Source organism: Coturnix japonica, chromosome 11, assembly GCF_054131305.1.
Source record: "Coturnix japonica strain WE chromosome 11, WE-NBRP24, whole genome shotgun sequence".
Taxonomy (NCBI): Eukaryota; Metazoa; Chordata; class Aves; order Galliformes; family Phasianidae; genus Coturnix; species Coturnix japonica.
Window position 1 is genome coordinate 26,454,174 of NC_140673.1, and position 14,923 is coordinate 26,469,096.

At 44.1% G+C, this 14,923-nt stretch overlaps 1 protein-coding gene and 1 long non-coding RNA gene across 40 annotated transcripts in view; one reads left to right on the forward strand and one right to left on the reverse strand.

The window, feature by feature from the left end:
- Window positions 1-14,923, forward strand: part of NFIA (nuclear factor I A) — a 323,759-nt gene that overhangs the window by 149,471 nt on the left and 159,365 nt on the right. The gene's annotated exons all lie outside the window — the stretch shown is intronic.
- On the reverse strand, window positions 5,413-6,101 carry LOC146759082 (uncharacterized). Its single transcript, XR_014932837.1, has 2 exons — window positions 5,969-6,101; window positions 5,413-5,533 (listed from the first exon to the last, which is right to left on the reverse strand). It is a non-coding gene; the product is annotated as an uncharacterized LOC146759082 (long non-coding RNA).

A 14,923-nucleotide genomic window follows, 5' to 3' on the forward strand; every position in this document is an offset into this window, starting at 1 on the left:
ATGTTAACCCAGGAAGCTGGGGGAAATTGGGATGATCTTTTGCCCGAGTTTTCTTGCCTAATTAAGGGTGTAGAAAAAGCAGACGTTGCAACATAACCAAATGCAATTAAAGAGATGTCGTCTGGCATCTGTCCACTAAACAATTCCATCTCCCTCCCCTTTCTTTTTATGTATTTTCGTTCCTTTTGGAGCAGTTCAAACCCCTGAGCAGCTCCATGCTCGTGCACACAGTGCCCATGGGTTGGTGTGCTGGCTGGCTGGCGTGGGCTCTCAGTGCGATGTGGAGTTCCCTCCGCTGCCGGCTGGTGCCAGGATCCTGAAATATCGGGCAGGTTGGGCCAAGAGGAAGTGGGAGCTGCGCTGCTGCGGGAGGGAGACGTCTGGAATTCCTATTCCACCCTTCACCTCCCTGAAAAGGGAGATTCTGGTGGTTTATTTTTCACTGTGCTGCTTTGTCTCGTGCTTTTCTTTGTCGCTTGACGGAGAGCTGGAGCTGCGTGTTCGGGGGAAGTCGGTGGGGCCAGGAGATCCAGATGATGTTGGATGCTGACATGGAAGCAGCTGTGGCACTTGGTGCACTCACAGAACACCATAGCTGTTAATTCGATAAAATAGCTTTTCCAATTGAGATATCCATCCTGGGACAGCTGATCTTTTGTACTGCGCAGCCCAATCATGTCTTTAAAGCAGCAGCAGCAGCAGAACTTCCTGGAGGGTGCCTGCACTTCACTGAACAGTTTGGCAGCCACAGCAGAGGCCTGAGGGATACTTTCAGATTTCCCTGTAATTAATGAGCACCTCTGCACTTATGGCAAATTACAGTGTCTGATGTAGAATGTTGACCTGCAGCTGCCCCATGCCAAGTAGCCTATTTAGACCTATTTATTTCTAAATAGAGCCTGTAAATGATAATGGGAAACTTCGCTATTGATTCATTTACTCCTAAATGCTTCCTCTTTCAGGTATTTAAGTTGAAATAATTTTCCATAATCCTACACTTAGGCTGGTCTTTAGATATATTATATATTTACCATGTGAAAATTCTCAGGCTATTTCACATTCCTGCAAAGCCAAAGAAATTAGAGATGGAAAAGGCTTGTTTGATCTTGTCTTGTCGGTACACAGGCTTCCCTGCAGAGCACTGGTTATCTGCTGTGCTTGTAGATGTCCCAGTGTAAGGAAAAATCTCCTGCTTGTCTAAAATGTGGCATTCCCAGATGTTTCAGTTCCTTTTGCTGCAGCCACGTAGCACTGAACACTCTCTATATGGTCATCTCTCGGTTGTCACTCACATGCTTATTTTGACGTTATATTCTTTTATTTTGGTTTTCTTATTGTCTGTTTTTCTGAAACTAACTTCATTTCGTGCTTGGACTGCATCTGAATTTCCAGCACCTTTCTTTGTTTCTCGGCTCTCTTGGAAGTCCGTCAAACATCTGTTTTGGGGCCATGCACAGTTTTCATTCCTGTACTATTTTTCTTCTAGCAAAGATTTTAAATAGGATGAGGCTCACCTTCTGGCTGTTTCCTTCCCTAAGAGCATTGCACTAAATGAGCAGGTTTGGCTCAGGAGGTGATTGTCCATAATTTCCATACGTTACAAGAAGTTTTCAATCTGTGTGATAACTTCAGAACCAAGCCAGAAGAATGTAGAGTTTTACGAGAGTTTGTTCAAAGCTCTTTGCCAGAATCTAAATATATAGCTTCTATTGTTCTATTAATGCTGGAATTCTACTTCGTATACGCCATGGATATATCGAGTTTGTCAGAAAATATCCATGCTGAAGCAGTCATACTAATTGGTTCAGGCAGCTCAGTGGTCTCCCTTATGTGCTTTGATTTTGTTCTGTTAATTTTTTATTTGTAAGCATCAGTTTGGACTGTTATTGCCGGGATAACCCTTCCCTCCTTCTTGGAGGATTTATATCACGTTTATATTTTTCCGGTATTCTGATCTCCTTCCATTTTTTCCATGAATTTTTGGAAATAATTCAGGTTTAGGAAGGCTTGCAGATAATGCAGTAAGACTTTTCGTACAATTAAGGATGGTAGGTTGTGGATAATAATTTTAAGCTTGATCAAAAGCCCGTGGAAGCCAAGTCTTCTAAGGCTTTAACTGCTGTGTATTAATTTAATGGAGATCTGACTTTCTTTCTCAGCCTTCGAGTTTTAGTCTCACCTTTCACGTGGGGCTTGTCACCTTTTGCTTGGGATCACAGGTTAAAATAATACAAATCAGCACAGGTGCACAGAAGCCCATGGTGCCCTTTGAGAAAGCAGCCCCTTAGGGTTAGGTGCCTTCCTTTCCCCATCTGCACTGTTGGGAGAAGAACTACTTTCCTCACCGGAGTGTTTAAGGCTTAATTTTTTATAGCATATAAAGTGCTTGGAGATGTTCAGATGAGGGATGTTGTGAAAATGCAAAGTAGTATTATTGTTGATAAATTATTTAAAATAGTGTGGTCCATTGAGAAAATACTAGTTTGTAGGCAGTGAAGTGGTTAATACGATTGCATCTCTTACAGGTTTCACCAGATACACTCACTCACTTACAATGGATAATTGTTAGCTCTTGTTGTGCAGATGCTGTTGCAGATGGAGCCCTGTACCTGCATGCATAGCAAATGAATTAGACTGGCAATCCCCTTTATAAAGCATAAATATGTAATTTGTTCAGCTGTTGTAATTAAATATGTATGTGTGAAACAGCCACCATTCAGGTCATTAATGATGCGCCATGCCAAATTAGAGCTTACAGACAGTAATGTACATTGTTGTGCAATGAGGGAATTGCAAATAACATAGCTAAGCCTTTCCTAGTAAAGTGATGGATTCAGTGGCTTTAAAAGGAATATTTGTATTTCCAGCATTTTGATTGCTTCAGTCTATATTTACATTGATGCTCAATGAAAAAGATACAATTGGATGCATTTTTTTTTCTGTATTTGTTTTATAGTCTTTGAACATGATAGAATACCCATTAGGTACGTGTCACACAACATTTATTGGGTGTAACATTTCATACCCGTTGGTAATATGCTGAATATGTTGCTATGATCATTCTTAAATATATAGTCAATTAAGATCTGGTAAGTACCTTTTCTTCTGCATAATGTAGACAAACACCATATCAAAGTGCTTGGACAATTTTAATGCTTTCAGCATATCTCCTTTTTCATCTCTGGATTTCAAAGATGTGACTGGTAAAGAAGCCCTTACTGTGGTAAACAGCAGATCCATTTCCATAGAAATCTGCCTGATAAAATAATTGTTGGAATGAATTAAGCTTGCCAGATTAGTTGGTTTTTCTTTTTTTCATGCACGATCACTTAAACAACAGGCGTTCTTTCTTCTATCCACCTTCCCTCTTTCTTTATATTTAACAGAAAAGAAAAAAAAAAAAAAAAAAGGTAATTGTGCTTTAAAAAATACTCCTTGGATCATCTTGAAATAATAAAAAATAAAGTTATCAGGCAGCTGTTGTTGTGAAGCAGAATGAGAAATCATAACTCGCTGCACCTTAAAAGCATCTTCAGTGATCCTTCCTAAGCTTGACTCCTTGTCTGTTTAAAATAGATCAAGGTTTAACATATATTTTGTTTTGACGGTCGGTTCCGAGTATACAAGGGCTAATCGTCTTGACCCCTCAGACAAACAGGGCAGCAGAAGGAAGCATCTCAGAGTTAATTCTGTCTTGTTCACAGTGGGAACAGAACATTCCTCTGTGATCCTCTTTCACATGATTCGCCGGGGCCTCCTGGAAGCCAGTCCTGATACTATTAGTGCTGGGCTTCTTAGGTCTAAAGGAGATCGAAGGCGCTGACATCACCGGCCGCTCATGGGTCGTGTCCGACTGGACGGGGCGAGCAGAGTTGTTAAGACTTCTGTTAAGAAAATGGAATACTGAATGTGATAAATTGATGACACTTTGGGAGAGTTTACAGTACACGTGCAACTTTTTAAACCTAGACTAAGAAAGGAGTAAGGAGTAATGGTGTTTTTTAGTTTGTTTTTTGTTTTTTTCCAGATTAGAGTTATAGGAAAAGGTGTAAACTGCAACATAAAATCTTTTAGTATACATATTCTGTGATAGAAGTCCTATATTTCAGCAGCTTATGTGCAGATATTAAAGGTAACGTCAGAATAGCTATTTATATAACTGTCATTGCATGTTAGCTCAGTGTTGATAATGAGGCATGGTATCCTTTCTTTCATCCCTTCCTTTTTGTCTTCCTTTCCTACTGACTTCGCTTTCTTTCCTTCTTTGAGACGTTCTTCTCAAAATACACTTTCTCCTGTTTGATCGTGGTGAATCCTGCTTGAGTTTTTTCATGAATGAGTCAAGGGCTTGGTGTCTCTATTTTACTGCCTTGTAACACTGCAAGTATTGGAGTACTGGGAAGCTGTTCCAGGGATGACCGCAGTAGTAGCAAACCTGATCACAGTCAGGCATCCCGTAGGGTATCCTGGATTATTCTTGGACATTTCTGTAGCTTTCTGAAGATTTCTGTGGCTGTGTCAGTTCACCAATAGCCACACATTTGCCATTGCATTCCTCCTGTGTGAATGCTGAACAATGCAAAGTTTCTACAAGATTTTTACTTCTCTTTTCCTTACCATTCCATGTTGATTTTTGACTCTCTGAAGCTGCTGATTCATGAGTTGAATTACTTGGATGCAACTACCCTTATTTGGTGAAAGCTCTAAGTCATGTTTGGTTTGGAGGGTGGGAGAGGGGTGAGAAAATTTATTTTTGTATCCTTTAAGCAGCGTTGCATCACCAACTAGTGCTGTATATTTTAAAATCTATTAATTTTTGCTGCTGAAAGACATCCCATATGCGACTGCTTTCTGTTGTATCTCTCCAGCATGTGCAGGCAGTTGGCTGTGCCGAGGAGTAGCTGTTTGCAAGCTTTTGTGTGCGTGCAGGCGGTTCAGGCCAAGATAACGTTTTGACTTTACAAACGGGGCTGTGCAGAAGGCGCCTGAAGGGGACAGCAGTGAGGTTGATTTCACAAAGGGTTAACGCCTTTGGCCAGCCCACAGGTTGCCCTCTGCCATGCAGGTCACGAGGTCCAGAGGGTGTGTTAAGCATCTCCCATAAAGCAAATGGGCACGTGAAGTGACCCCATACGTCCTGGGGAGGTGGCAGCGTGGCGGTAGGCCAGGTGCCTGCGATAAGCGCCTGCAGGCCGGGCCGGCGGAGTTTGCTGGCAGTGGTGGCGTTGGCCAGTGCCGCAGTAAACACTTTCCCTTGGATGTTGGTTTTCTGTTGTGTCTGGCAGCCACAGAGGGCTGCTTGAACTTTAGCCAGAGGCAAATATTTATACATCAGAGCATGCAGTGTTCAACGGGTCCGGCCTGCGGGCGTGAGGCATGCAGTGTGCTTGTTGTGTCCCTCCTCGCTGTGCCTGTGGTGTGTTGGGGCAGGGGGGGACCGCCTGAGGTCATGGTGGGCTCTGGGAGGCCGTGACAGCATCGCCTGCTCCTCCACAGAAGGGACATCCTGACGGGAGCCGCGCGCCTTCAATTCCTGTTGGAAAGTTTACAGTTAATATTTTCCCTGGAACGCTGTCAAGCTTTTGACAGTGCCTGAGTGTATGCTGAGCTGTGAAATTGAGACGCAGAGCAAGTTGTGAGAAATCTGTTTCTACTCAAATCTGTAAAGGTTTATAAAAACTTCAGCAGAGGGGGGAAGGAGGGGGGAAATTAAATATATATATATAAAAAAAAGAGAGCCCCGTGGCTGGGGCTGGCTGGGCTGGGCTCGCCTTGCCGGGCGCGCGGCAGGTCCGCCATTTTAAGAATGCAGCGAGGGGCGAAGCTCTGCGCTCCTTACATGGCGGCTGCCTCGGCGGCGGGGCCGGCCAATGGGGCGGGCGGTGCCAGGACACGTGACGTGCCACGACGGCACTGACAGCCATTTCCTCGTTTCTGCAAACTTTGGTACCTCAGCGGAGTGCTTTACCTTGTTTTCCATGCCAAATGTTCTCTGCCGCATGTGTCTCGCAGACTGGCATTTGTCCATAAAGTTATTTTAGTAGGTAAAAAGTCTCGGAGCGCTCGAGCTGCGCGCGTTCTTTATGTAAAATGGATTTCCCTTGCTGGCCTGGGGCCAGGAGCGCAGAGCACACGCTGGGCGAGGGGAGCGCTTCTCTGCAGAGGAACTGGTGGACTGACACACTCTAATTTTTTGGCTCCTGACCAGACAAGCTCGATGCCAAAATTCAACAAAATAACACATGATTGTGTAATAGGAACAGTGCTCAAAGTGAGCAAGAGCTCACAGGAACTGAATACCAGCACTTTTTTTCCCCCCCACACCCCCCCTCTCTCCCGTTGTACAGCAGAAGCTCAGAACTGGCACTTTCAATATACGGCTTCAGTGGAAGAAAGAATAAATATAACTGCGATGTAAAGAACGAGGAATAATGTACAACCAGGAGGAGGAAAGGGGGAAAAGGACGGGGAGGAGAGAGCAAGGGAAGGAGGGAGGCAGCGAGATGGAGAGAGTTAAAATTACTTTTGTGAGACTTCCTTCAAACATGCTTCATAGTGCTCAGGGCTGGGTTAACCCTGTCTTCCCTGCAGCAGATCCCTGACCTGCCCCAGGCACCGTGGCTTCTTGTTTAATGCCTCTTCCCTTGGAAAACAAATAACGGCATGCGGCACCCACAGCTGTGCTGGTGTGGTCGGAAGGGCTGGAAACGGGGCAAAAAGCCTTTCTGAGAAACTCTTCTGCTTTTTTTCAATATTGCATCTCTGAAAGAAAGGGAACATATGCAGAAATACTGGTTTTCTTCTTTAAGTAACCAGTGTTAACCTGGATCTGTTGTTCCTGAGCTTACCTTCTAGCATGAAACCAACTTTACTATAATAACTTAATTAAGCTTCCTTGAGAAGGTAAGCATCGTTTAGTGGCTTCATCTGCAAAATGTTAGGTGTCTGCAGGGCTGCACATGGCAGCTCTTGAGGAGTGCAAGGCAACACAATAGGAAGTGAAAACCAACACAGCCTATGGAAACTGCAAGGGGTCATTGGGTCATCAGCATGTAATTACAAGAGTTGGAAGTTGGCCAGGGCAAGTATGGCCATAGTGTCAGGGAAATGCCGTGTGCCTGCACCTCGTGAGAACTTTCTGGTTTCAGAGTGGTCCCTGAATGTCTCCTGGTCCTCCCGCCCACGGGGAGCCCTGGCTGGGAGTGTTCTTAGGGGGGACCATGCAGCAGGAGGCAAGGGCAGCCTTCCTGGAGAGACTGTGGCAGACCAGGAGTTGGCTGCGATTTCCTGCTGGGCAGTGATGGATGTGCTTGCAAAGAATGGGAAACAACTGTCCTCAGCCCTGGAATTACCTCATCCCAGAGCACAAACGGATGGCCACAGGCCTTTGCCAGCCCCTTTTTTTTCCTCCTCCTTTTCTTTTCCCCCTGCTCTCTACCTCTCACATAGGCAACTTGATTTCCCCCAGAATGGATCGAAATCCAATGGAGCATGGTCTGATTCTTATCCTCTTAGTGCTCCTCTTGGGTTTATCCCTCTTATCAATCCAGCGTCTTCCTAAGACAGATATTCCTGCAGCAGATAAACGCCAACTCTCTAAATCAGAGACCTTGTCGGGATTGCATTTTGAAATCTTTGTAGAGGACAGATAAGATTGTGCACAGTTTCTGTGCTGTTTCTCATATTCGGTCTGTCTATGAGAGACGTAGGGTCCATGTCCTCTTGTTCCTCTATTTAAAAAACCCATCATTGTTTTGGGTTTTTGTAGGAGCGTGGCTCGGTTGCTAGATTTTTCATGTGAGAAATGCAAATAGACACAGAAGATGCTATTTCAGGTTGGATCCAAGCCTTGCTGTGTACCACTCCTTCTTATTGTCCCTGTTCAGAATTGCTTATAGGGAAGAATAAGCCAAGAGTTAAACAAGCTGGTTCGGTGCATTTGTGGCCTTGGGGAAAATAAACTGTATTAGTGATATGTTATATTATTTAATTTGGATTTTTTATGCCTTATCAAGTACAGAATAGAAAATGCAAAATAAATAGTAAATAAAAAATAATGATGTGGGAGTTAAAGTCATCCTGGTGTGCAGTAACATTAAGCGTGGCAGTAATTATGGCTCGGACTTTCCATGTAAGAAGCAGATTTTTTTGCTCATAACTGGTTTTATATCCTTCTGGAACAAAGTAGAAAAAAATAAAATAAGAAAAATCTCCTGGCAGTTTTTTAATTGAGGTTTTGTAACTTTAATGGTTTAATACTATAAAGAAGTCAACCCTTCTGCCAGTTTTTTAAGGTGAGATACAGGTTGGACATCGTGTGAAGTGTGTCTGTGTGCGTGTATCCCCAAACACTGAATCCCTTTCTCTTTCTGTCTCGAGTAAAGGAAACAGGAGACCTTCAAAGTGAATACTTCTACAGGATTCAGAAACATAAAGCAAGATCTTCATCCCTGGGTGTATTTGGGTTGTTTCTCTCAGTGGGGCTGGCTGTTAAATCTGTGCTGTTGTAGAAGTGAACCAAACTGTAGAAAGAATGTTTCCAAGCCTGTTGTGTGTGCCAGTACAAATGACAGCAGTGCAAAGCTGATGTACGAAGACAGGCCCTGAGGTGGACGTCGAACTGCATGCTGGCTGTTACAGCGCTGTAAGTTGAACGTACCCTGCAGCCCACTCCATGTCAATAGATCACTGCAGCAGTGCCAGGGGTCCTGCCCCACGGTGAGCTCTGCAGAGCAGACTGCTCTGAGGGCAGAGAAATTCCTGGGACTTCTGCATGCCGGCACTGGAGCTGTGGCCTTGTGGCCAGGAAAGCATTAGAGGTTACTAGAAGTTGCATGAGCTTTATGCCCAGAAACCTGCCTTGCCTTGGGTTACCTTGTTGGCACTGAGGGCTTGGGGAAGTCCCAGTTCTGCAATGAATCCCCTCTGTCTTGCAGCCAGCTTTGCGGCACTTCTCTGTGCCATGTGCTCTTCCCAGGGAAAAGCCTGATGTTTGGTAGATGGAAAACAAAACAAAAGCTATCAATGAACCAAACCAAAGGGCAATAAGTCAGGAGTGGAAACAAAGTAACTTGCAGGGAAACATGCAGCTGTCGCTGGTGTGCCCTGACTGAGCAGCATCCACCTATGTCCCAGCTAAAGCTGCTGCACAGTGTGGATGTCACAACAGTATCACTGGACTGGAGTAACTGTATCAAGGGTGGTTTTACTTGCGTGTGCTTAGAGAATCTGTATTGCTAAGCTCTCAATGTGGTTTTCTTTTTAATGTGTTAATTTATTCTTTTTCATATTTAAAAAAAAAAAAAAATTAGGACTGGAAAAAGAGCGCAGACATGGTAACAATAGCTGATCCCAAACAAACAGCCATTTGCTCTTACCACTCCACAAAGATAAAGCATGTCACGTACATTAGCAAAAGATAACTGACATTAACACAGTAGGCAAGGTGATTATGTACCACACTATTGACTCTGTGTGATCATTATTGCTATTTGGTGGGTTGCTTAAGTGGGTACCTGAAGGTTAAGTAATAACAATAGCAAAAACGAGAGGGAAGCAGAGAGAGCTAGAGAAAGGAAAAAGGAGATAGAAAACATTGACACAAGGTTAAGATGGAGGAAAGTGGATAAGTAGGGGTGTGGATGTCTGAAGAGAAAGGTGAGGTGGCTGTGCCTTGGTAAGTGATATTTAAGGGCTGTGATAGAGCTGGTGGTTGAGTAAATAATGCATCCAGTTCTGCTTTCCTTGAGATTTTTATGTTTGCAAAATAATGTGAGTGAAACACCGCTTTGGGGTGGTAAACCTGCGGCTATCGAAGTAAAAGCCAAACCAGAATCAAATCCCTTTCTGTGTTTTCAAAGAGGTGCTCTCCCTCCCCAGCTTTGAATGAAATCCAAGGTAGGGTGCAGTGACGAGATGGACATTTATTGGTTTGTGGCTGGTTTTTGTTTTTTTCTAAGGAGCCCCTTTTCAACTCATCCACTTTCCGGTTTGAGTTTGTTTTGGTACTTGGTGTGTTGCACTGCCAGAGAGTTGGGGACTGTTGCAGAGCTGTGATACAGCACTGCAGTGGATGGAAGTGGTATCAGTGCTCTCACAGCCTGAAGCTCAGGGGTCTGGGCAGGCTGGTGGGGCAGGGAGAGCATCCCTGCTTGTTCCGCAGTCATTGCTGCTGTATGGTGCTCCTCCTCTGCGCTGGAACTGGTGATGAATGCCGGCTTTTCCTCCAGAATGCATTGCCAACATTATAATATCATGCCGCGGAATCAAGTTTAATTTCAAATTGTATTAACCTATTTACGAAACGTATCAAGGGGACATTTTTCAAGGGAACAGTTCTCTTCTTTATATAAATTGAAAAATAAAATACTTCTTTTAATATTGCGTTCTCCAGGCACCGGGGCTAACTGTTTCACTGAAATTAATATCTAAAAAGAAGCCATTGCAAATTTTATATTGACATCAGGACGTAACGTTATGGCTTTTTAGGGTGGATATGCACAAACTAGTTAATAGTTTTGCAACTGATGAACATAAATTTTAGTATCTATACTTCCCAGCTTGTAGCAGTGTTGTCTGAAGTCTGGGATGACTGATGTTAATCTCCAGCTTGTTTGTGGCTTTCCAAAAATGAACTTCAAGTAGAGGAAAATGTGATGTAGTTCTCATTTGTGTATGAATTTTTAATAGGAAATGCTATCTGAGATCTGTCCTATGTAATAGTTTAACAAAACTTTAATATATAGCCATGTTGTATTGCAAAAGGAGGAATATGCACACATACTGGCTGTTAATTGTATTGCTGTTCTTAGAGCTTGCACATAGGTGCCTCCTGTATTATAAATTCACTGTCTTGTGCTGTAGAATTTGGAGTTTTTAAAGATGAAGCCAAGCAAAGGAAAGGTGGAGTCGATGGTGCCAGCTCAGTTTCTTCTCATAGAGTGGCATTTGGGGAACGGCATCTTACTAATACACGAATGAGAACCGCAGAATTTGGTTTTTATTGTTTCTCTGGAGTTAGACTGGAATTACAAAAGCTTTGTAGTTGAGAACGTTATAGATAATGCCTTTGAAGACAGAGTATGAAAACCTGGCTTTGCTAAAGGAAAGGGGAATTTCTGCTGCTGATCTCAAGCTGGCTAGCAGGTTGCTCCCCTGGTTTATGTGGAGTAAGATGTTAAGCAGTGCAGTGCGTCCCGGTGTACCCGAATCCATGGCTTTTGTTAGGCTACAGCACGTTTCATGGCAACCTCATGGTTTGGAGCCAAATCTCAGAGATGCTGAGGCCCCCCCTATCCCCGGCAGCTTGCATTCAGGTCAGTGAAGCTGAGTCAAACCCTTCCAAATGAGCGGCATATCAGATGAGGATGAGGCAACGGCTCGCAGTGTGCGGGAGTTTATTGAGTGTCTCTTGTGCTGTAGTTTTAGCCATGAGCACTGGATTTGTTTGAGAGCAAACAGAGACGCACTAATTGATGAGAGTGTTATGCAAATAAAAAAGAGAAATGGGATGGGTAAAATAAAGGAACTGTAAAACACTTTATTATGCCTGGAAAGCCAAGCTAATCCCAGAGGAATTCCACTAGGATAAAATGTTAGCTGCTTTGACATTTTAAGCCTATAAGAGTTGTCTTGGAATTTTGTATTGCATTTGCTTTTGTTACTTTGTTAGGTCCACCTACAGAAACGTGGCTCACGTTTTTCTCTCTCTGCCCTTCCCTCTCCCCAGCTGAGGGTGGCTTGGCACACAGTGGGCTTTCAGGGCAGTGAAATGGTTAAGTGAATTGAACCTCAGGTGCTTTGTTCTTGTGCTGGATGCCTGCTGCTGGGAGGCAGGCAGACACTGCCTGCACTGAGCACAGTGCTCCTGCAGGGAGCCCAGGACGTGGCTTACCCTACCAGACCGCAAAATGAGTGGTTGCAGCTGAGTAACCTGAGCGCTGCAGAGGCTGAAGCATGGCAGAAAGTGGGTGCGTGAGCTCAGCTTCTTTTCTGACCTTTCCTCTCACTGCTCCTTCCCCTTTTCATGGACTTGATCCCTCTTTCACCTCAGATGGGTAAGCAGGCAGGCTGCTTTAATGAAAGCAATACTGTGTCAAGAGGGATTGCTGGCAAAACCCTTCCCAGCCAGTCTGACCTAGCACCTCAGCAATGTTCTTGGCTTTGGCCAGCAACAGCTTGAAAACCCAGGTCTGTTTCTGAATCCAGATGGTGGTGCGTTGCCATATGTCAACAACACATGTCATCCTGATTAAAATTTTAACCACATCCATTCTGCCATCCCCATAAACCATCCTCGGCCCACTGCGTGGCAAAGGCTCCTTCCATGCTCATCCTTCCTACAGCAGAACCATGCAGTTGGTGGCGGTGTGGGCAATGCCGTGGCTTCTTTGTTGGTATCTGCCTCCTCATCCAGCATCTTGGTGGTCCGTTGTGCTCATCAGGGCTGCTGGAACAAGCTCTCTGCTTCAACTGGTTCTGAAATATGGGCTTTAGATGTTGGAATAGAAATGGGGGTAGAGAGAGGGGAGTTAAATAACCCCTGAGCCTGACTTATTTTAACCACTTGATAGGGCCTGCTGAGTTGTCTGTTAGGAAGTGCTCTGCCCAGACTTGGAAAGAGAGATAACATATTCCTGTTGAAACACAACCTTGTCTGATTGCCCTGAAAGAAGCGCTGAAGTTGCTGAAGAACTGAAGACCAGAGGGTACATGCAACTTGACTCACCTCTATTTCTGAGCTCAAAGCCATAGCTCTTCTAAGCTGGGAACACGAATCCCTGTGCCTCCAAGGCAGGCTTGGCCTCTTGCTGGCAGGAAATGTCCTTCAAGGAATTCTGCATTAAAAGCCTCCTGGGCCTTTCCCTCTGTTAGGGTAGAGGTAGGCTGCAGGGTCAGGCCATGCTACAGGCTCCTAGATCTACTTCAGCTGAGATCATTTGGGAAGTGGTTTCCCTAGTTGTGCCTCATTCACATTTTAGATGGATTTCTTCAACAGCTTCCCCCTCTTCTATAGGTACAGCTCGTGTAACTTTTATGCATTTGGCCAATCTCATTCCAACACGGCAGGCAGATATAAGCTCTCAAAGACAACAAGTTTCTCCTGCCTTTTGCTGAATGTGGTGGCTAAGCAGGGAAGGGACACCCCTGGCTGCATCCTCCCAGAGGAATGTTTGCAGGGAGAGCCTCACCTTTGTCTGACCAGCATGTCCGTCAGCTTGCAGACCTTGGGAGCAGACACACGCAAACTGCATCTCGCTCCTCCAGATGTGAGGGCCATAGGTCGGAATGGGAGGAATCGCAGGGAAGGGGAAGATGAATCATAAAGGAGTTGGGGGAGAAGCGCAGGATGTTGTGCAGGGAGGAATGAAGACATGCAATTCAAATCCACAGGAAACAAGGCTTTGTTCTCTGTGATGGTAGTGGAACAGCTTCTCTTTCTGAGAAGAAGTGATAGAGAAGGGGAAAGAGCCTATGATGGCTTCAGATGATTAAGTATATTCTCTATTTATATATATTTTTTCCACCTCTTCATAATGCAGTTGATTTACATCCCCTTTTTGAGCTCTCTCCCAGTATCACATGCAAATACAGCGATTGTCTGTCCCACAGCTTGCAGAAACCAGGATAAATTGGTGGTAGACATTGGTTGTCCATATCTGAACTTGTTTGCAAACTTTGTGGTTTGGGAGAGTTGGTTTATAAACCACGCTGCTCCTGTCCCCAGGGGGAATCTGGAATGTTCCCTGTCTATCAGAATTGATGAAGTATCTGAAAGAATGAAAATCAAACAGATAGAACTCCTCTAATACACTGCACACAACTGCCTGCACAAGGAGAGGGATGGGTTTGGATCTCGTTCTTCTGGGCAGTCACTTCTTCCAAGGCAATGCCAGAAGTGTGCTCTCAGTTCTCTTCCAGTGACCGATTGCTGGTGGGTAGAATGCCAGTGTAGAGAGATGCTATTTATATAGCAGAGCTCATTGCCTTTTTTTATTTAGTATATATTTGTAGCAGATACTGAGTTAGATTCCTGGCTAGAGTAAAACAGCACAGCTCTGTTGGCTTCTGTGATTTCCATAGTTCAGAGTCTGGCATGTATTTTATTTTCAATGTATATTGACTGTCAGCCGAGTAAAACCCGTGCCACTAAACCTATGCTTTTATCCAATGCACTGCTGATTTTTTGCTGTTCTGCTATGAATAGCAGTGCAAGAAATTAAATAACTAACTGTTGGGATGACTTTTCTCACACTTTGTAAATTCTGCTCTCATTTGATACCTACAGTAAATGCACAGTTTTGGAGGTCTTTGGGGAAGTTAAGATATGGAAGCTATGCCTAGTAAAGAAATCAGCTCTTATAGTTTGCCTTTGACCTGTCTGGGGATTTTGGGACTTGCTTGTGTTTCAGTTTCCTCTTCCATGAAATGGAAATAATGCCATTTGTGTGAAGATTAATTAGTCAGATTAATCAAACCCTGGGTTTTGTAGAGGCAAGTGCTACTGTTTCAAAAACTTCCTTTTCTGAGTTAAGAGGAAACAAACCTAAGGATTAGTGAGGTCTGAAGCAATATTGTTGGATGTTTTCTCAGTGACACAAATACAGATATCTTCTTAAAAAAGTTCAAAATGGATGTCAACAGTAAATAAAATTGCTGGCCAGTAACAAGCAGGGGTTAAAACAAATATAATCAAGCATTAACTGTGGAGAAACCTTCTTAGAGACAAATATGTGGTAATCCTGGGTTTACTGCTTGCCTGCATTTCCAATATATGTATATATTTGCTGCTGGGTGGGTCCCTCTGGGATCCTGCATTTGGGTGCTACAAGGGCACTTGAGTGCATGAAAGTCCTGATGTAATTAAGCATCTGAGGAATGTTCCCAGCTGAAGAGCGTGTACCAACTGGCTCTGAAGATCTTG